The sequence below is a fragment of the Thalassophryne amazonica genome, chromosome 7, assembly GCF_902500255.1.
Source record: "Thalassophryne amazonica chromosome 7, fThaAma1.1, whole genome shotgun sequence".
NCBI classification, from domain to species: Eukaryota; Metazoa; Chordata; class Actinopteri; order Batrachoidiformes; family Batrachoididae; genus Thalassophryne; species Thalassophryne amazonica.
The window spans coordinates 6,766,629-6,788,242 of NC_047109.1; the positions used below are offsets into that span (position 1 = coordinate 6,766,629).

Sequence of the window (21,614 nt, forward strand, 5' to 3'; positions counted from 1 at the left end):
GAGAGCCATCGTGACACATGAGCCCATAGCACCCTCATAAAAATACCAAGCTCCACCACAGCACCTGCAGAAAAAAAAAATCTCTGGAGCCGCCACTGTTTAACCCGTCTAGGCCAGAGTTCACTTTTTAAAACCACATTTTATTTAATATTACTTTTTGACTAATCCAGCTAATTATCACACCAAAAAAGAAGAAAGCCCAACATTATGTGATTAAGGATAAACCAGTGTATATTTCCAGCAGCTGCACCTTTGTGTAACCTGTGACTGCCGAACGGTCTCGAGGCCACTGCAGGGGGACGTGTGGACACAGTGAAAACCATGGGAGAGTCTTCTATTTGTCTCCACTGCTGTAACCAATGCCAAGAGCCCAGTCGCACAGGCTGCTATTGTTCCCCGGCAGGTAACAGCCAGGAGATTGGTTTCCGTGTTCTACAGATGGCGCTGAGTAATAAGAGTGGCAGCAGGTTGGCGGTGTCTCGTCGAGATATTGGCAGACATACCCTGGTGATGCGTGTCTGAACCAGTGGCAGCTGTTCACCTGGTGGTGGCACCATGGTACTGAATCAAATCAAATCAATTTTTTTATATAGCGCCAAATCACAACAAACAGTTGCCCCAAGGCGCTTTATATTGTAAGGCAAGACCATACAATAATTACAGAAAAACCCCAACTGTCAAAACAACCCCCTGTGAGCAAGCACTTGGCGACAGTGGGAAGGAAAAACTCCCTTTTAACAGGAAGAAACCTCCAGCAGAACCAGGCTCAGGGAGGGGCAGTCTTCTGCTGGGACTGGTTGGGGCTGAGGGAGAGAACCAGGAGAAAGACATGCTGTGGAGGGGAGCAGAGATCAATCACTAATGATTAAATGCAGAGTGGTGCATACAGAGCAAAAAGAGAAAGAAACACTCAGTGCATCATGGGAACCCACCAGCAGTCGACGTCTATAGCAGCATAACTAAGGGATGGTTCAGGGTCACCTGATCCAGCCCTAACTCTAAGCTTTAGCAAAAAGGAAAGTTTTAAGCCTAATCTTAAAAGTAGAGAGGGTGTCTGTCTCCCTGATCCGAATTTGGAACTGGTTCCAGACGAGAGGAGCTTGAAAGCTGAAGGCTCTGCCTCCCATTCTACTCTTACAAACCCTAGGAACTACAAGTAAGCCTGCAGTCTGAGAGTGAAGTGCACTATTGGGGTGATATGGTACTATGAGGTCCCTAAGATAAGATGGGACCTGATTATTCAGGGTAATGCTATCCAGAGTAAGGATCTGGTTAGACACCATGTTTCTAAGATTTGTGGGGCCAAGTACAATAACTTCAGTTTTATCTGAGTTTAAAAGCAGGAAATTAGAGGTCATCCATGTCTTTATGTCTGTAAGACAATCCTGCAGTTTAACTAATTGGTGTGTGTCCTCTGGCTTCATGGATAGATAAAGCTGAGTATCATCTGCGTAACAATGAAAATTTAAGCAATGCTGTCTAATAATACTGCCTAAGGGAAGCATGTATAAAGTGAATAAAATTGGTCCTAGCACAGAACCTTGTGGAACTCCATAATTAACCTTACTCTGTGAAGAAGATTCCCCATTTACATGAACAAATTGTAATCTATTAGATAAATATGATTCAAACCACCGCAGCGCAGTGCCTTTAATACCTATGGCATGCTCTAATCTCTGTAATAAAATTTTATGGTCAACAGTATCAAAAGCAGCACTGAGGTCTAACAGAACAAGCACAGAGATGAGTCCACTGTCTGAGGCCATAAGAAGATCATTTGTAACCTTCACTAATGCTGTTTCTGTACTATGATGAATTCTAAACCCTGACTGAAACTCTTCAAACAGACCATTCCTCTGCAGATGATCAGTTAGCTGTTTTACAACTACCCTTTCAAGAATTTTTGAGAGAAAAGGAAGGTTGGAGATTGGGCTATAATTAGCTAAGATAGCTGGGTCAAGTGATGGCTTTTTAAGTAATGGTTTAATTACTGCCACCTTAAAAGCCTGTGGTACATAGCCAACTAATAAAGACAGATTGATCATATTTAAGATCGAAGCATTAATTAATGGTAGGGCTTCCTTGAGCAGCCTGGTAGGAATGGGGTCTAATAGACATGTTGATGGTTTGGAGGAAGTAACTAATGAAAATAACTCAGACAGAACAATCAGAGAGAAAGAGTCTAACCAAATACCGGCATCACTGAAAGCAGCCAAAGAGAACGATATGTCTTTGGGATGGTTATGAGTAATTTTTTCTCTAATAGTTAAAATTTTATTAGCAAAGAAAGTCATGAAGTCATTACTAGTTAAAGGAATACTCGGCTCAATAGAGCTCTGACTCTTTGTCAGCCTGGCTACAGTGCTGAAAAGAAACCTGGGGTTGTTCTTATTTTCTTCAATTAATGATGAGTAGTAAGATGTCCTAGCTTTACGGAGGGCTTTTTTTATAGAGCAACAGACTCTTTTTCCAGGCTAAGTGAAGATCTTCTAAATTAGTGAGATGCCATTTCCTCTCCAACTTACGGGTTATCTGCTTTAAGCTGCGAGTTTGTGAGTTATACCACGGAGTCAGGCACTTCTGATTTAAAGCTCTCTTTTTCAGAGGAGCTACAGCATCCAAAGTTGTCCTCAATGAGGATATAAAACTATTGACGAGATAATCTATCTCACTCACAGAGTTTAGGTAGCTACTCTGCCCTGTGTTGGTATATGGCATTGGAGAACATAAAGAAGGAATCATATCCTTAAACCTAGTTACAGCGCTTTCTGAAAGACTTCTAGTGTAATGAAACTTATTCCCCACTGCTGGGTAGTCCATCAGAGTAAATGTAAATGTTATTAAGAAATGATCAGACAGAAGGGGGTTTTCAGGGAATAATGTTAATTCTTCAATTTCCATACCATAAGTCAGAACAAGATCTAAAGTATGATTAAAGTGGTGGGTGGACTCATCTACATTTTGAGCAAAGCCAATCGAGTCTAACAATAGATTAAATGCAGTGTTGAGACTGTCATTCTCAGCATCTGTGTGGATGTTAAAATCACCCACTATACCACTGAAGTTGATGTTCATTTAACATGGCCTGATGTTGTTTAAACATTAACAGAGCGTCTGTAGGGCGCTCACCTGCACGCTGCACAGGAGCTTCATGTGTCGGGCAACTCTGGATGTGGGCCCCAGAAAAAAGAGTCAAGTTCACAAATATTTGGACAAAACTGTTGCTGTTTTGAGGTTGATATGAGCTGAAGTGCAGGGTTGCAGCTTTAATTTCTAACATCCAAATTTGAAAGGATGTTTGAAGAACCAAACATGAACATTCAGGCTAAAATAATCAGACCCTGACTCTGTTCCGTTTGCTGTGGTGACTTCCTGAGGAGCAGAGGTGGGTTAGTTCGCTGGTCATCCTGTCATAAACACGGCCTGTTCTGTGTGAACGTGGTAATAGAACGCAGCATCTCTGGGCTGATGGCGCCAGGTGAAGCCACTGGGGTCAGCGGGGGCCAGTGAGAACAGGAGTTTGGTTTTAGGTGAGGCCAGATGAAAAGATTCTCTTTCAGTTCTGTGAGGACAAGTTGTCACTGAGCTCAGGTGCAATTTAATCACGTAAACTACTGCAAGTATTTGACCTGATGGTAACACGAATGAACCGGCTGTGCTTTTTGTTCTTGTTGTTCTTTTTGCTCCATCTATTACAAGGCATTTTTTCCCCTCAGTGGCAAGAAAAACTATGTGAACCCTTGAGTTACTATACCTCTGAATGTTGGAATAACACACACACACACACACACACACACACACACACACACACACACACACACACACACACACACACACACACACACACACACACACACACACACACACACACACACACACACACACTCTTAACTAAATTAAATAAATTCTAAAATCCTTAATGAAGGAGGCTAGTGAGGGAAGCCACCAAGACACCCAGACAACTTAAGATGCTATAGCCTTCTGTGGCTGCAGTTGGAGAAATTGTACATTGTGCAGGTTTTCCATCACCTTTCACAGTTTCGTAGTGGAGTGGAGCATCTCCCATGTGCCTTCTAACAAACTGTAGCTCTTTTCTCAACTCAAACTCAACTCTTTTCCTTTCTTTCTGTGCCACTCCACCATGTCGTTATGCAACTTGTGGTGCAAAATGCAAAAGTTGCGTTATGCACAATTTGTCCTATCACAACGACAGAAGCATGTAACATCTACAGGCTTGTCTGGCTGCACTGGTGGCTTTCCTCACTAGCCTCCAGTACCATCCCACACATACCATACAGTACCATTCTGTTTATATTTCTTAATGATTGATGGAAATAAAGTCCAAGACATGTTCAGCAACTTGGGAATGTTTTTGTATCCATCTCCTGACTTGTTCAAAGAAAATTGGCTGTGGAGTGATGATGAAGGGTGTCAGTACTTATCATTTTGGCTTTTATATTTTCAATTCATGTCATGTTGTAGAGATTAGTTTTCACAGTGGGTAGCCACGGTCTGGTGGCCGGGGACCAAGTCTGGATGTAGAGACGCTGCCTTGGTCAGGGGCATAGAATGAAGCAGACCCTAAATAAGCACGTTTTTGATTGTGGGAGGAAACGCACACAGGCACAGAGAAAAATAAATGGTAAATGTACTGCATTTACAGTATGTAGCACTTTTCCATCTGCATCAGACACTCAAAGTGCTTTACAATAATGCCTCATTAGGTAATTAGCGGCCCTTCGGCCTTGGCAACAATGATCCTCGGGGTGACACCGTTATGCTGCCCTCCAAACCAGTCACTATTTGTATATTGTCTGTCCGTCTGTTAGCAGGATTAGTACATCAAAACTGTTGCACAGATTTGGGCAAATTTTGCCCCACTGGAAACCATTCAGAAGATTCAGACGGCTTTCAATGGCTTTTCAGTCGAGTGAGTATCCGAGAAATTGTGTAACAGCTGGACATGCTACAACATGTCCTGTGAGACTTCCAACACGGAGGTGTTTTTTTTGTTGCGCACAATGAGCGGCTCCGTGCCGACGTGCAAAATCCTCCGCATGTCTTTCATTACAAAATCTCCTGTAACAGTGGAATGTGCCGCAAAAGTGCCATGTCCAGCTCTCTTGCCATTTCTGTGCTAGTCACACAATGTCCTGGATCAACACAGCGTTCAGTTTAGAAATAATCTGGTCGTTCCAGCCTGTCGATGGCCGCTCGGTGCGCCGCGCACCCTCCGCCGCTGTGGGCCATCTTTAAAAAGGTTTTAACACTCCTTAATCCGTGTGACGCCGACAGAATCTTCCTTGAAATCCATCTGAAACTTTCGAATGGTTTCCAACTGGCTGTCCCTAGCAGTTTCTGAAAAAAATTTCATGGAGCAAAGTGGCAGTCTCTCAGCCATTTCACTGACAATAAAAATCCGACGAGGGGGGTGGACCACTGCTCACTCAAAGCCTGCCCACAGGCGAATGACGCAACCGACAGGGGTGAAAAAACTCACGCATGCGCACGAAGGTTCAAGCTTGGCTGATGCAATCACACGTGATTCAAATCCATATAGTTTTTGAAAAAAATAAAAATGTTGTGAAAGTGTCGTGACACGGACCCACAACAGGGGGCGTAAATGAACGGATAATGGATAAGCCTAAAGTAACAATTTAATGTTGTGAATCACACAACGACGTACAGACAATAACAATATAGTGACTGTCAATCATACACCAGGTGACGTGTGGGCAGGCTCGACGATAGAAGATGCCTGGCGAGAGAAGAGCCGGATCCACACAGCTTCCACTGCCAACGGAGCTGAAGAACACCGGAGCCGCCAAGCCCTGCGCCCCAGGTGGCCGCTGTCTTCAGCAGTCAGACCCGGTACTGCTGGCAGAGAACAGAGACAGTCCTGATGAGTGTGAGGTCGCACACTCAGTAATCCCACAGTCTATATTCAGTAAGGAGGGAGCACCTCCACCTCCAATCACACACTTGTGCAGCTCCTGTCTAATCACTTATCTGGTTGGGGTGTGAAGCGAAGCCGTCGCTGATCACACCAAAGGCCAATCCCACAGATAAGGACACACCACAGGAAAACGGCTGCAAAGAAGTTCAGATTATTACTCAATGTTTTGAGTCAGCAGAGAAAATTACCTGATTGGTAGCTGATTTCTCGGCGGGGAGGTGGAGTTGCAGGCCTTTAAGGTGGTGCTGATGATGTGGATGAGTGACAGCTGATGCTGATGACGAGTAACAGCTGTCACTCCCGGTTGCTATGACACCCTCTCGTGCTTGAAGCCCGCACTTCAAGCAGGGTGCCATCTGGTGGTGGTGGGCCAGCAGTACCTCCTCTTCAGCGGCCCACACAACAAAAAAGGTCCGTTACTTTTTGGACAGACCACGTATTCACGAGAGTTTTAGGCACTAGAGTTTAATGCATTTGTCCTGTCGTGAATGTCTGAGATTACCCTATGCTACCCATAATGCATTGCTGCCGGGCACAGCATGTGCTCACAAAACCTTAAAAATTAGCACATTACTTTAAAACGAAAACATATCTGATATTTTCACTTTATAAAACTTCAGACATGACAGTAATTTTAAATAACTTGTCTAAAATGAGTAGATTAAAATTTGAACCATAAGTTAAAAATGTATGCCTCTGGATGACTTGGGTGATATTGCAATTATATCAGTATGGTGTTAAAGGAAATTTTTTTTTTTTTTTTGGGGTCACCAGTTCTCCTTTGCCTACAGAGGATAGAGTGGTTTCCTCTGAAAACAGCTCTCTTCTGTTTGCAGAGGGTAGAACAATATACCTATTACTTAACAGGTAGGTCTCAACTGCTTTTAAGTTTTAAAAATGTTTTTCACTGTTCAGCTTGGTTTACTACGTTATCGGTCTAAAAGTTATTGGTTGGCAATTCATCGGAAGATAATTAATCCGATGATGGTTTTTAAAGTTATCTAAAAAGATAATCCGATAATGAAAACGTTATCTTCGATAATTATCTGTTATCGGATTATCGGAAGTGTGCCCACCACTGTGTGTGTGTGTGTGTGTGTGTGTGTGTGTGTGTGTGTGTGTGTGTGTGTGTGTGTGTGTATATATATATGTGTGTATATGTGTATATATATGTGTGTATATATATGCATACGAGGGTAGGCTGAAAAGTTCTAAGGCTCCCCATGAAGGAGTAATGCATTAAATGCATTATAGTGAGCCTTAGAACTTTACAGCCTACCCTTGTGTATAAACACGACTGGAATTAAAAAAAAAAAATAGGAGCATCATATTTACAATATGTGAAGTGACATTAGTGCTGGGATTTGTAAATGAGTTGTTGTTGCACATGATTTGTGGACATATTATTGCATGTGGTTATTTGACAGTGTTATTGTACAGTCTGACAGCAACAGGGAGGAATGATGTAATAATGTGCTAAATTAGACTGTTAAATTACACTGTGTACAACATGTTATAGTGGCAGGGTAATGACATCATCCTTTCAGTTTTCCACAGTAAGACACTTCTGGCATTTTCAGATTTATGTGATCAGATAAATATTCCACTCATAAAAGAAAATAAACATTCATCAACAGAACTGATTGTTTTACACAAAATGAGTGTAACGTGATGTTCAGTGACATCATGTTCAACAATGTCATAATAATAAATTTCATTTATAGTACACCTTTCATTAATAAAAATCTCAAAGTACAACAGGACAAAAAAACAAGGATAAATAAGAGATTAAAAACAGAAAATCTTAAGATAAAACAATCACCAGAATAGAATAAATCTAAAATAATAAAATAGAACAAAAAGACTAAGATGCAACAGAAATTATTGAGACCTGTGACAGGCCTGTCTAAACAGGTATGGCTTCAGGGTTTTTTTTAAAAGCTTTGACAGTTTGTGGAGCCCTCTGGTGGTCAGGGAGGGAGTTCCAAACATGAGGGGCAGCTGAACAGAAGGCCCTGTCTCCCATGGTGTGACGTTTGGTACAAGGAAGACGGAGAAGATTAGTGTTGTACGAATGGAGGGAACGGGAGGGTGTGTGAGGAGTGAGGAGGTCTTTGAAGTATGTGGGGGCATTGCCATGGATGCATTGGTGGGTGATGAGAGCAATCTTGAATTGGATTCTGTAGATGATGGGGAGCCAGTGAAGGTTATAGAATATAGGTGTAATGTGCTCCTTATGTACTCTCATCAGAATTCTAGCTGCACTGTCTTGAAAGTATTGGAGCCTTTGAAGGTGTTTTCCAGAGATCCCAAAGAGCAGGGAGTTACAGTAGTCAAGCCTGGAGGAGACAAAGGAATGGACGAGTTTTTCAGCATCAATGATGATGTCGTACTGCAGTGAGTGTAGTTTCAAGTTGCTGAAATGGTTCAGTTTTTGCTGGCCAAATATCCATGAGTGGAATTGGAAAGAAGTGAAGTCTGTGTGGCTACCTGAGGAACAGCAGTATGCACAGACAAACCAGTGACTCCTGGCAATTAACCCTCAGAGAACACAGACGCTGGACAGCAACCAAATCATTGATGCTTTTGCTTTTAAGCACAACAACGTGCATTGTGCTGTTATGAAGACATCAGTGGGAGGTGTGGCTATGTGTACGCACGCCTGTGAATGTGGCAGAGGTGTAGCAGAGAGCCGTCGTGACACATGAGCCCATAGCACTCTCATAAAAATACCAAGCTCCCCCACAGCACCTGCAGAAAAAAATCTCTAGAGCCGCCACTGATCAGGGCCTCTGTAGTGTCCTTCAGTCCAGCCTTTTCTAGCCAGTGGGAGGATTTCATAATGTAAACCTCTCCTTCGATCTCCTGGTGGTGTACTCCATAGAGTGTCTGGTCTTCCATGAGAGGATCAGGGCTTTGACACTTACCATCATCTGTCTGTCTGTACAGATGAAACACTGGTTTTATTCACAAATGGAAATGGTTTATGCTTTAATCTTTTGATTTGTGATGCATTTATCCGAGCCAGAAAGACCAAAAACAGCTAAAGACTTCTCCGATGCAAAATAAAGAGACATGCTTCAAATCTAAAGCATTTAAAGAAGGTGTGAAAACATTCATGTTTGTGTTCATGTCAAGCTGCACAGCTGAAAAGTCAGATTTTTTTTTTTTTTTTTTTTATCAATGCTTGTGCATGAACTCCAGAAATGAGAAAAAAAATGCTTGATTGTGAAACAAAAAGAGGAATGGACATCTGTTTGCTAAAGTACCTGAAAAGATTCTGAAGGAATATATATCATCGGGATGTGGCGAAAAGTGTGTTTCACTCGTATTGTACAGCAGTGGGAATATTGTGACATTTTCAAACATGAAGTTGTGTATCACATGATCACCACTTTGAGCAAACGTGTGACCCACACATTATCCAGACAGGGCTATTTTTGACTTGGATTGCTGATTATTTTCACACACTGTACCATGAAAAAGAACACAGAATTAGGTGTTCCTCAGCAGCTTGTTTGCAAGCTTGTGTGTCAGTGAAAGAGGTGGCCCTTTTTCCATCACTCTACTCTTTCACTCACTCACAAATGGTGGCAGCAGTAATGAGAGAGAGATCTTGTTCTGTGAAAAGCCATTGAATATTTACAATTCTCTATGTCTGGAGCAGCAAAGTCCAACTGGAATTGTAGTACACTGGAATATTACACAGATGAATACTGCAGTAATACAGTTTCACGTGAGGACTGGTGATCAGATATATCTTCTGGTGTTCCACAAGGAACACCAGAAGATATAATTGGTGTTCCTACTCTTTTAAAAGCACAAATTTAATTTCTGTAACTATGCTGATGCCACACTGTATCTGCAGGTCTTCTCAGCACCTTGATCTCTTGTCATTTCTTCATCTTTTGAAGATACATGAATAATAATTTCTTGAACCTAAAATAAAGTGAAGACTACAACTGAGCAGTAGTCAGGTTGGAACCCTGGGTATCCACCAGCGCCTGGATACCCAGGGTTCTTTGTGTCTTCCTGTCCCCTATAAGCCCTTCACAACATGTTGCTGGTCCACGAACCTGCTTGTTAAACCAGTCTGGTGGTTTCTTTCCTCACAGTCCGCTGAGTCTAGTCTAGGGCTGCAGCTGTCGATTATTTTAGTAATTGATTATTCTGGTGTTTAATCGAGTAACTGGATAAGTACTTTTGCGCTTTTAACATCAACAGTCCAGGGCTCTCCCTAAGCAATGGCACAATGTCACTGCATTATCACGGAGATTGCCAAATTTAGTGTATCCCTTTCTGTTTTCCTGGGTAATTTATTTTTTCACATCTTTACAAGTTTTGGATCTTTCCTGGTGTCAGGAGCTCAGCCAAAGTCGGACCAAAGTCTTGACATTTTACTGAAATGGTGATGGGACGTGGCTTTCTGTTTTTTGTTTTCCCCAACTTGTAAAATTTAACCATTTTAATTTTTATTTATTTATTTATTTATTTAAGGTTGGTGAACTGGGTCGTGATTTTTTTAATTTTTTTTTTTATCCCTCTTTCTCTGTGATTCAGCAGATGCATTTCAGCTGGAGGTTGACACGCAAGCCTCGCAGTCAGTTTTTTTTATTATTATTATTTCATTTGAGTTACCGTATTTGTGAAGTGTTGTGTGTTGCCCAAAAAAGCGAAAATTAAAAAGTAAAACACTCAGTTCAAGTTTGAACAAAACACAGAAGGAAGAGTGGACTTCTTCCAGAGACTGTGTGTCAGTGTGTCCGGGGACGGAGCGGTGAGGGCAGTGCTGAGCCGCTCACACCGGGCAGAGAGGCAGCCAATGACCGCTGCACGAATAGCCACTCCCCACGTAGAGCGGAGAGCAGCCAGCAGATGAAACGGTGTTTTGCAGTAAGCTATTTCAGATGATCAGTATGGACCATTTTTCTTCTAAAAGGCTTTATTTCACTCTGTGTCCCGTTGGAAACCTGTAGCTATTGTGCTAATTTGATTAGCACTTATGCTCTAGTCTTCTTCTGTTTGTTTTTCTGGGGATGTTACAGCACCACAGACAGGCCTGGCATATGTACTACAATGTTAAATGAAGCTTTGAGGCACAGAATTTGACTCAGACATTTTTTGTAAACAAATTACTGGAATTACTCAACTAATTGTTTCAGCCCTAGTCTAGTCTTCACATCCATAGGTAGACATACCCTAACTCACCAAGAATTTGAGGTCCATCAGCTACTCCCACCATGGTTTAGCCGGCAGTAGAAGCCGTTGCCTGGCGTGTGGCCACTAATGCATACATATAGCTAAGGGGAGCCACAGATGAGAGTTGGGTACAATAAAAAGTTGTTCACAAAAAGTGTTTTTGTATGGCTGGTCTAAAGCCACCAGTAGGCGGCCATGCCGGCTGCTATAACAGTGATGCATGATGTCACATGGGCACAGAGGTTCACAACCAGTGTCACTCTTCAGTATAGATGGGGCAAAGCACGTAAACGGCAATCAACATCCCGGATCAGTATCGGGTTCCGATACAGACGTAATTCGCGGAGAGGAATTTCCCGATCCAACCTGCAGGATTTTCAGATACTGGTGAGAAACCACGTCTGTGAAACCTCTCTGGTGCTGCCTGCTCTCTGCTGTTTACTGCTGAAGAGGAGGGGGAGTGGGAAGTTTCTGCGCTGAAGGTGATGTGTTTCTTCCGTGCACCACGGCCGAGACAAATTTTTAAGCCACTGGTAACGGCAAATTTCCACTTGGCTCTCGGATTCAAATGGTCTCTGCCACAAAGCATGGATTTTCTGAAAAATGAACTGAATTGTTACTGAAAATCAACCACTTCGACGTCCCGAGGCTGTGATGTGAAACGTTTTCGCAGCAGCTCTGAGCGCAGGTGAGGACAGCTGAACAGAGATTCACTTTCTCTCCGCTGAAGGGAAAACCCCTGAAATCCTTTATCCAGAGTTACTCCCATGAGCACTGCTGATGATACATTTATAAATTTAGTTTATTTTACACTTGAAGGGCTTCATGTTTGCTCAGCAGGAAAACGGCAAGCGAGGGAGAGAAAGAGAGCACGCAAGGGAGATAGAGGAAGAGAGAACTTTTGCATCACCGCGTGTTCACCATCTGTAGCTTTTTGTGCTCATGCTATGTCACAGCAGTGCTGCAAATAATCCGTTTTTTTTTCTGATTGGTTCAAATTGTGTCAATGGCTGCATTTATGAAATCGTAGAATTCTGCTTAAATGCCGACTTTCAGAGGTGGATAGTTCAGTTGTAAGAGCTCCTTATTTTAATTGATATGCATCAATCGTTACTTTATAGCACAGTCTATCTTCCCAGCTGTATTTTATCAGTGGGTTTTCTTTTCCGTTAAATGTTAGAGGCTGATGGTTTGAATGGGGGACCCATTGGAACTTAGAATCAAGCATTCATCTGATATTAAACAGTTAGTCACTGTGCCTTATCATAGCACAATGTATATCACTTTTACAAATTCTGACAAAATATCTGTCATTTCCTTTCACTGTACTAGCTGTCATGCACGAAGTGGCTTAGTGTGCAGAAATCTAAAATCCCTTTGATATTCTCAGTGTGTTAGTACAGTGAAGTGTCAGAATTTCTGCTTATAGCTGGAACTACCTGCTGTTTTCTCTGGGCTTCAAAACGAGCCAAGGAATCAGCTATGTCCTCGGAAGAACTCATTCAACATTAAACCAAGTCATGGAGTCTCACAAATATGTAATCTTGGCCACAAAAGTATTTCCACTGCATGACATTCAACACATTCTCAGGTCACTGCCTCCGTATTGTGACACTTCTTGACATTTTGTAGTGTTTTAGTTTTGGAAGACATCTGTATAGAAACACACAGGGGGGCACTTAGTTGAGGGACATTTTTGTTTTTGTGATGTTAAGGACACTTTGTTATGCACTTCTGCTTGTGTTTGTGTGGGTGGGGAGGTGGAGGTTGGGGCACTGTGCTGACATGGAAAACTGCCTTCCACCTCCAATAGCTAGGAAATGTCAGAAGTGTTGTATGTTGACACCCTGGAATGGGACCACCTGTTTGAAATATAAAACTTATGTGATGTTTGAGAGAGATGAGCCTTTAAAGAAGACATAAGAAGAATCAGTTTATCAACTGGGCAGCACAGTCTTGTTTGGGGGCAGGCATTAAAGGGGTATAATATGACACATATTACATAATTTCTCTACTTCGAGGGTACAAACCACGGGGTTTTGGGCAAATTACACGCAAAAAAAGTGATGATGCAGTAAGAAAGTGGACATGTGTTGCGGTTTGTTTATGATCCGGAGCACAAAACGTGTCGAGGTGGTTTTGCAGGTGAGAGAATGAAGCTACTCTGGTTAGCTGTGTAGGCTAACACTTACCAACATGATGTCTCCTACTTCCTTGGCTTTTCTTCTCCACCGGGAACTAGAAAAAAAAAACTTTTCGCGACTGCTTCCTTGATTGCAGCCGAAAACAAAACCGTACACCATTTATCCGTGTGAAGTTATGGTGTGTATATATTAAATGGAGATCCCTGTGAGTGGTCAAATCCTGCGATATCATGGAGGGTTCAGACGAGATCACAGTCTCCTATTGAGTGGGGATTTAACCCCAGGCATGCACTATGCAAAAGTGAGTGAATGGATAGATAAATGAGTACATCCCTTTGGGCCCCTTCACACATAGTACACAGTAAAATCACCAGTGGCAGTGTTAAATTAACACTGCCAGTGTACATATGGTCCTACTCTGGCCAGAGTGATTTTACTGTGTATGAATGTGGTTGACTTGCGCATGAAGTAGGAATCATATGCAAAATGTATAAAATCGTACTGCCTCTAACGACTCGTACACCTGTTGCTACAAGTATTTCTGCACCCCAGAGGCTGAAAGACAGAGTGTGCGCTCTGAGAGCCCATTGAACCCTCTCGCGGCAGGTGTTGGCCAAATTCCAGCTGACACACATGACCATCTAAAGGTGCACTGACACATGCATGACTTTGATTCACGCACTTGCATGACCTGTGCTGTGCAGGAGAGTAAACTTGTCTTTAACAGGTGTAGACTGAATGTGAGACGGGCACCAGCGTGTGCATTTGAATTTTGAAATGTTCAAAAAATCCTTCACGCATAAATGTCGTGCTACGTGGCGCAATCTGCTCGCCAACACAACGTGCAGCTTGTCAAGTGGAGTAAAGAAGAAGTGAACAAAGCAAGTGGTTGTGTCAGCGGATCACATCAGAGCGCAGCTGGTCTGAAGGATTAGAACGAGATGTTAAATCTATCATAAACATACGTTAACAGCTGCACACAAGAACGAAAGAAAATGCAATTGCCAAGCCATGACAATGCAAAATGCTCAAAATGCTTTTTCCAGCTCATTCAGCGTGCGCGCATGGCACTGCTGGAGAGGTCCTCTGTGATTCAGGAACCGATCAGAGCCATTTTCACCAGACAACTTGCAGAGAAAATTATTAATCCGCTACAAAATAATTGTTTTATATATGCAGCGTCCAGCGTAGAGTGCATGGCAGGCGATGGAACAAAGCACGGCATCCAGCTGTTTTTTTTTTTATTCTCCACATCAGTGGCATGTTGTGGTGTAGCTGCTTGCACTGTGTTCCTGTGTGCATGTCGTGGCGGCATTGTGCATACCTACCTGTCGGCGTGATTTTTTTCATGGTTCGCTCAAACAAGCTGTTCCGCCATGAGTCGCCCAGAGTTGTACTTATTCATACTATGTGTGAAGGGGTCTTTCCAGTTTAACCTAACTCAAAACATATAATACAGATAAACTGATTAAAATTTGGTTAACTTAGATGCACAAGATAAACTTAAAATGCAGCTTGATTTCTAATGTCATAAAGATTTGCCTACCACCTGCCACCTCATCACAAGCATGATGGAGCAGGTGTTGAGGCTGCATAGCTTCAAATGATTTTGACTGTCCGCTTCTTTTATTTTCAAAGCCTCGTTGTCTACTGGCCGTCAAGGCCCCTGCTGCTTGTTCTCCAAGTTCAGTGAAAACTGCAGCTGGATTACAACTTAAAAAAAGAAGCAAAGAATCATAGTGTGAAAAATATACTGAAATGGAAAACAGTCCTTATGTTTATTTTCTGGGAAAATTAACATTTTATTATTATAAAATTACAACTTTCTTGTGAAAGTATAACCATTCCAAACGGCTTTATTCTTCTAATATTACAACATACATCCATCCATCCATCCATTTTCTTCTGCTTATATATCAATAAAAAACTCGTTCTGTTGATTATTCAGACTTGTCAGCCCACCAATATTAACGGTGATAGGATGAAATATTTTTTGATGATCAAATTCTTGAAAAAAACCCCATCACATTGTAAAGATAGAATGACAACCCGAAACTGATTAGTACTCCCAAAAATAACTCTTCATTTTCACGCACCATTGACCAGTAATAATTGCATCTTGGTGCACAAAATGAACTAAATGATCCATTATCAATTCATATCCAATCAACACCAAAAATGCAATTAAGACTTTGATTTGATAATGTTTATTCATTCAGCAATTTTAAAGAAGATCGTCTGAAAAGATTGTTTCACATTGATCAAAATTTTTTTTAAGCACCATCTTGCTGAAAGAGGTCTCCAAGTTATAGTAAGAATCCGCCACGGATTTCCTGACGTCTGTCCGCTGATCGGAGGGATGAGTCCAGTAAAGGCGGAGGAGGATGTCTGTAAGCTTCGTGAATTGACACAGACAGACAGTCAGTCTGTCTGGGAGCTGTTGGTGCCGAGCTGAGCTCCGTCACAGACTGTCAGTCAGCTGATCAGCCGCTCTGAAAACGGGATGATTCGACGCCTGCTGCTGTTGACGTCGAGTGCTGGATCGTTTGCACCGATGGATCCGGTGTCCGAGCTGGAAACGTGTGGTTTGTGAGCGCGCCGTGGGATCCGGAGGGGACGATCGGTAACCTTGACGGCTGTCCGCGGTGCTGAAGGTCGGACCGCCGCCGGTCGCCTTTCTGCCGCCGCTCGGCCACACGTTGATTAAAGCAATTAAAGGACGACGTGACACGCAGTTTCCCGTCAGCGGCACCATGGGTAAGACCACTGAGCACCGACGCTGCCGTTTTTCAGTTTGTTTTACACGTTTGCGCAGCTGCAAACCGGGTCAGCCATCAGTCAGCAACACACACACACAGGGCAGGAAAATACCACCGAAATCTAATTGATCTCGTAAAACTGTGTGGGGGGGGGGTACATTTATGTCAATGCATTTTCGAATTCGCTCAGTGTTCCTCTTTTTCTTTTTCCTCATGTGTCTGAACTTCAAATAAAGAGCATAAATATTCATCATGTCTATTATATTTTTATTATGGCTGCTTCACGCACTGACATTAGCAGCTCATTAAAATGTAATTGACCACGTGCAAGAAGAGCTGGTGCATGCAGCCAAACGCTCCTCTTTCATTGTGCACGAATGAACCTGATTTCAATCATATATCCATAAGCAAATCATTACCCAATTAGTTTCAGTGCTGCATGTCGTCCGTGTCCACACTAAAAATAGTCCATTTTAATTTTCACATTTTCTTTCACCTCCACTGAGGTTGACATTATTAATTCCAGGGCCTGTGATTATAGTCATTTTTTCAATTTTCAATTTATTTTCATTTATATACCACCAAATCACAACAGAGTTGCCTCAAGGCGCTTCACACAGGTAAGGTCTAACCTTACTAACCCCCAGAGCAACAGTGGTAAGGAAAAACTCCCTCTGAGGAAGAAACCTCAAGCAGACCAGACTCAAAGGGGTGACCCTCTGCTTGGGCGATGCGACAGACATAAATGACAGAAATAATTCACGGACGAATATACAAGAATTGCTGTTGGTGCACAGGACAGGAGGATCGCCAACACAAACACAACTCCCATCTCTGGATGGAGCTGCACCTTAAACAGAGAAAAAACAGAATCAGGCATCAGAAAGACAAAAAATATTGTATAATTTGTCAGCATTAAACAACAAGAAAAACAGAAGAAATACTAAGGTGATCACCGGCCGCTAACCCCAAGCTTCACTAAAAGACCCAGAATTTAGGTAAAGTTGAGGCCGTGGCCCACCCCAGTTACTAATAACATGAATTAAAAGAGTAAAAAGCATAAAACAAAACTGTACCGGTATGCTAGCCATACGAAAGGGAAAAGAAGTGTCTTAAGTCTGGACTTGAAAATCTCCACAGAATCTGATTGTTTTATTGACGCAGGGAGATCAGTCCACAGAACAGGGGCACGATAAGAGAAAGCTCTGTGACCCGCAGACTTCTTATTCACCCTAGGGACACAAAGTAGTCCTGCACCCTGAGAACGTAAAGCCCAGGCCGGTACGTAAGGTTTAATTAGGTCAGCTCGGTAGGGAGGTGCCAGACCATGAATAATTTTATAGGTTAGTAGCAATAATGTCATGGCAATAATGAACTCCACACTGTATTAGGAACTATCCATGTTGATGTCTGTGAGCTTCAGCTGGACCTGGTCCAGACCAGGATGTTGTGGGAACCACTCCCTTTTCTAAACAATGAGTCTTTAATAGGTAGTTCAGTTCACCTTGGTTCATGTGAAGCAGACAAACCGTGAAGCTACACAATACCCATGACACTTCATTTACCACCACATCAATATTCCAGCAGGTGCCACCTCTTTTTATTCTCCTCTGAGTTCTGTTATTAAAGATTTCCACAGTTCTTTCTTTATTGGAAAGCTGACTGAGCTCACCTCAAAATGTAGGAGTGAGACACCTTATTTTACACTCTTGTGACATAAGTCACAGAAATCCACACTCCTGCATGCACTGAGACACGCCCACATGGCTTGTCACAGCAACACAATCTGTTCAGTGATCACATTACACCTCAGGTAGCAGGAGCAGCTCATTTCTATTTCAAGCAACCATCGAAAACGGCTCATTTTTCACAGTCCTGCGTCGTCGTTTTAAGTATGCATCACAGGCGGGCCAGCGGATCGCACTGTGTGGCCTCACAACAAGAAGGTCCTGGATTCAAGCTCAATCCTATCCAGTTCCTTTCTGGGTGGAGTTCTCCCGCTATAACCAACAACAGAAAACTTGTACCACTTTAATCTGTAGATCTACAACAAATGTATTTTTGGTGATCCTGATTGAACAAGATCTGTTGAAAGAAGGAAAAAGTTTCAAGAATGCATCGCCTGAGTGTTCACACAGCAGGTTTAGCTACAAATTTTAATATACAGTCATTTAAAGCACAATAGATTCTAGAGAAACATATAATGTTTGATATTTAGCATTTTCAGAATTACTGAACATAAAATGGCATATGAAATGTCTAAACATTGTTATTCCAACAAAAATGAAACCTGGGGTTTTTGTATCTTTAAAGAAACCAGTCTCAACCAAGTTTCAAAACTCTACAAAGGGTCTTGCTGGTGTTTTGGTCTGTATATGGCAACACAAACACAGGTTCTGATGAACAGTCGCTCATCTAATGTTTCTAAAAATCTGATTAAATACATTTCTGTAAATTTCAACAGACCACCTAAAAGATATGTATTAGTGGAAATTGTGTTTTTAAATGTGAAAAATGGTCACATATTCATTATATTCATTGGTAAATATTATATATTTTACAGCTTTTCAATGAAAAAAAAAAACAGCTGTTTGTGTTTCCCTGCCACTAAAGTACAAAAGCTGACATATATTAATAGCAGATTTTCAATATGATGACAAATGCTGAAAGCTACAGTCTGCAGGACTTAGTGCCATCTAGTGGTGAAATTGTAGATTGCATATTGCAGCCACTGGTCACAATTTTGTTTCCCTTCACGTTTTTGCTTCTTGACGATAAGGATTCACGCTCCCTTGTCCTCTCTTGTGATAATCAACTATGTGAGCCTCCATTAAACATAAATAAGAGTTCTCAAACTCGTTAGCCTGCACTAGCAACCAGTCACTGGCGTATGGCAGAGCAACCGCTAATTCCTTATCTTTTGTTCTTCAGTCTTCCAGCAGCTGTAAGTACAGTATGTCTGTTTTGGGCTACTGTATCTATATGGGAGCTTCCATGAGGGGCTCCATCCATAAACACCCCTAAATATAACACACTGCACCTTTCATTTATTTATGTGAGTTTGGGTCAAAATGTTTTTGATAAATCACAACTACTACAGCTACAACCTTTAATTGAATGAATGAATGAATGAAAACTGTTTATTTCGAACATTTGATACAACAACAATTACAAGATAGATCAGTGAAGACAACAACAAAAAAGTTCCTACTGTGTACCCAACATGTCCGAAAAGGGGTAGGGTGAAGCATCAGCTTATTTTTCCCTACCCCTTCTTCCCCACAACCAGTGATACCCTTTGCCACATATACACATAGATTCCTATCAATCAATCAATCAACTTTTTTCTTATATAGCGCCAAATCACAACAAACAGTTGCCCCAAGGCGCTCCACATTGCAAGGCAAGGCCATACAATAATTATGAAAAACCCCAACGGTCAAAACGACCCCCTATGAGCAAGCACTTGGCCACAGTGGGAAGGAAAAACTCCCTTTTAACAGGAAGAAACCTCCAGCAGAACCAGGCTCAGGGAGGGGCAGTCTTCTGCTGAGACTGGTTGGGGCTGAGGGAAAGAACCAGGAAAAAGAGATCGATCACTAATGATTAAATGCAGAGTGATGCATACGGAGCAAAAAGAGAAAGAAACAGTGCATCATGGGAACCCCCCCACAGTCTACGTCTAAAGCAACATAGCCAAGGGATGGTCCAGGGTCACCCGATCCAGCCCTAACTATAAGCCTTAGCGAAAAGGAAAGTTTTAAGCCTAATCTTAAAAGTAGAGAGGGTATCTGTCTCCCTGATCTGAATTGGGAGCTGGTTCCACAGGAGAGGAGCCTGAAAGCTGAAGGCTCTGCCTCCCATTCTACTCTTACAAACCCTAGGAACTACAAGTAAGCCCGCAGTCTGAGAGCGAAGAGCTCTAATGGGATAATATGGTACTACGAGGTCCCTAAGATAAGATGGGACCTGATTATTCAAAACCTTATAAGTAAGAAGAACAATTTTAAATTCTATTCTAGCATTAACAGGAAGCCAATGAAGGGAGGCCAACACGGGTGAGATATGCTCTCTCCTGCTAGTCCCCGTCAGTACTCTAGCTGCAGCATTCTGAACCAACTGAAGGCTTTTTAGGGAACTTTTAGGACAACCTGATAATAATGAATTACAATAGTCCAGCCTAGAGGAAATAAATGCATGAATTAGTTTTTCAGCATCACTCTGAGACAAGACCTTTCTGATTTTAGAGATATTGCGTAAATGCAAAAAGGCAGTCCTACATATTTGTTTAATATGCGCTTTGAATGACATATCCTGATCAAAAATAACTCCAAGATTTCTCACAGTATTACTAGAGATCAGGGAAATGCCATCCAGAGTAACGATCTGGTTAGACACCATGCTTCTAAGATTTGTGGGGCCAAGTACAATAACTTCAGTTTTATCTGAGTTTAAAAGCAGGAAATTAGAGGTCATCCATGTCTTTATGTCTGTAAGACAATCCTGCAGTTTAGCTAATTGGTGTGTATCCTCTGGCTTCATGGATAGATAAAGCTGGGTATCATCTGCGTAACAATGAAAATTTAAGCAATACTGTCTAATAATACTGCCCAAGGGAAGCATGTATAAAGTGAATAAAATTGGTCCTAGCACAGAACCCTGTGGAACTCCATAATTAACTTTAGTCTGTGAAGAAGATTCCCCATTTACATGAACAAACTGTAATCTATTAGACAAATATGATTCAAACCACCGCAGCGCAATGCCTTTAATACCTATGACATGCTCTAATCTCTGTAATAAAATTTTATGGTCAACAGTATCAAAAGCAGCACTGAGGTCCAACAGAACAAGAACAGAGATAAGTCCACTGTCCGAAGCCATAAGATCATTTGTAACCTTCACTAATGCTGTTTCTGTACTATGATGAATTCTAAAACCTGACTGAAACTCTTCAAATAGACCATTCCTCTGCAGGTGATCAGTTAACTGTTTTACAACTACCCTCTCAAGAATCTTTGAGAGAAAACCGATATCTATATATATATATATATAGATATATATCTATCTATATATATATATATATACAAAATACTATATATTTACAAGCCGAAGCAAAAAACAAAAACACCCTAACCCTCATTACCCATCCTCCTCCCTATACCTAGAAAAAAACATATTTTTGTACCGCTGTTTGAACTGGTTCATGCTTGGACATTGCTTGAGCCCCACTCCCAATCTGTTCCACATCCTCACCCCACAGACAGAAATACAGAAACCTTTTAATGTTGTTCGTGCCCACTGATGCTTTAAATTAAATTTCCCCCTCAGACTGCAATCCCCTGATCTGTTAAAAAACATATTTTTAATATTTGCTGGAAGTAAATTGTTTATTGCTTTATACATGATTTGTACTGTTTGAAAATGAACCAAGTCTGTGAATTTTAAGAATTTGGATTGTAAAAATAGTGGATTTGTATGATCTCTATAGCCAGTATTATGAATAATTCTTATAGCTCTTTTCTGCATTACTGATAGTGATTGTGTTGTACCTTT

The 21,614-nt window shown here is 41.8% G+C and overlaps 1 protein-coding gene across 37 annotated transcripts in view; it reads left to right on the plus strand.

The window, feature by feature from the left end:
* Positions 1-21,614, plus strand: part of rims2a (regulating synaptic membrane exocytosis 2a) — a 725,652-nt gene that overhangs the window by 140,275 nt on the left and 563,763 nt on the right. Inside the window, exon 1 of one of the 37 annotated variants that reach the window (XM_034173788.1) lies at positions 15,994-16,056. The exons of the other annotated variants lie outside the window; for them this stretch is intronic. The gene's annotated coding sequence lies outside the window, so the exon portion shown is untranslated. Of the gene's footprint in view, positions 1-15,993; positions 16,057-21,614 lie in introns of those variants that run through there. 37 annotated transcript variants of the gene reach the window in all.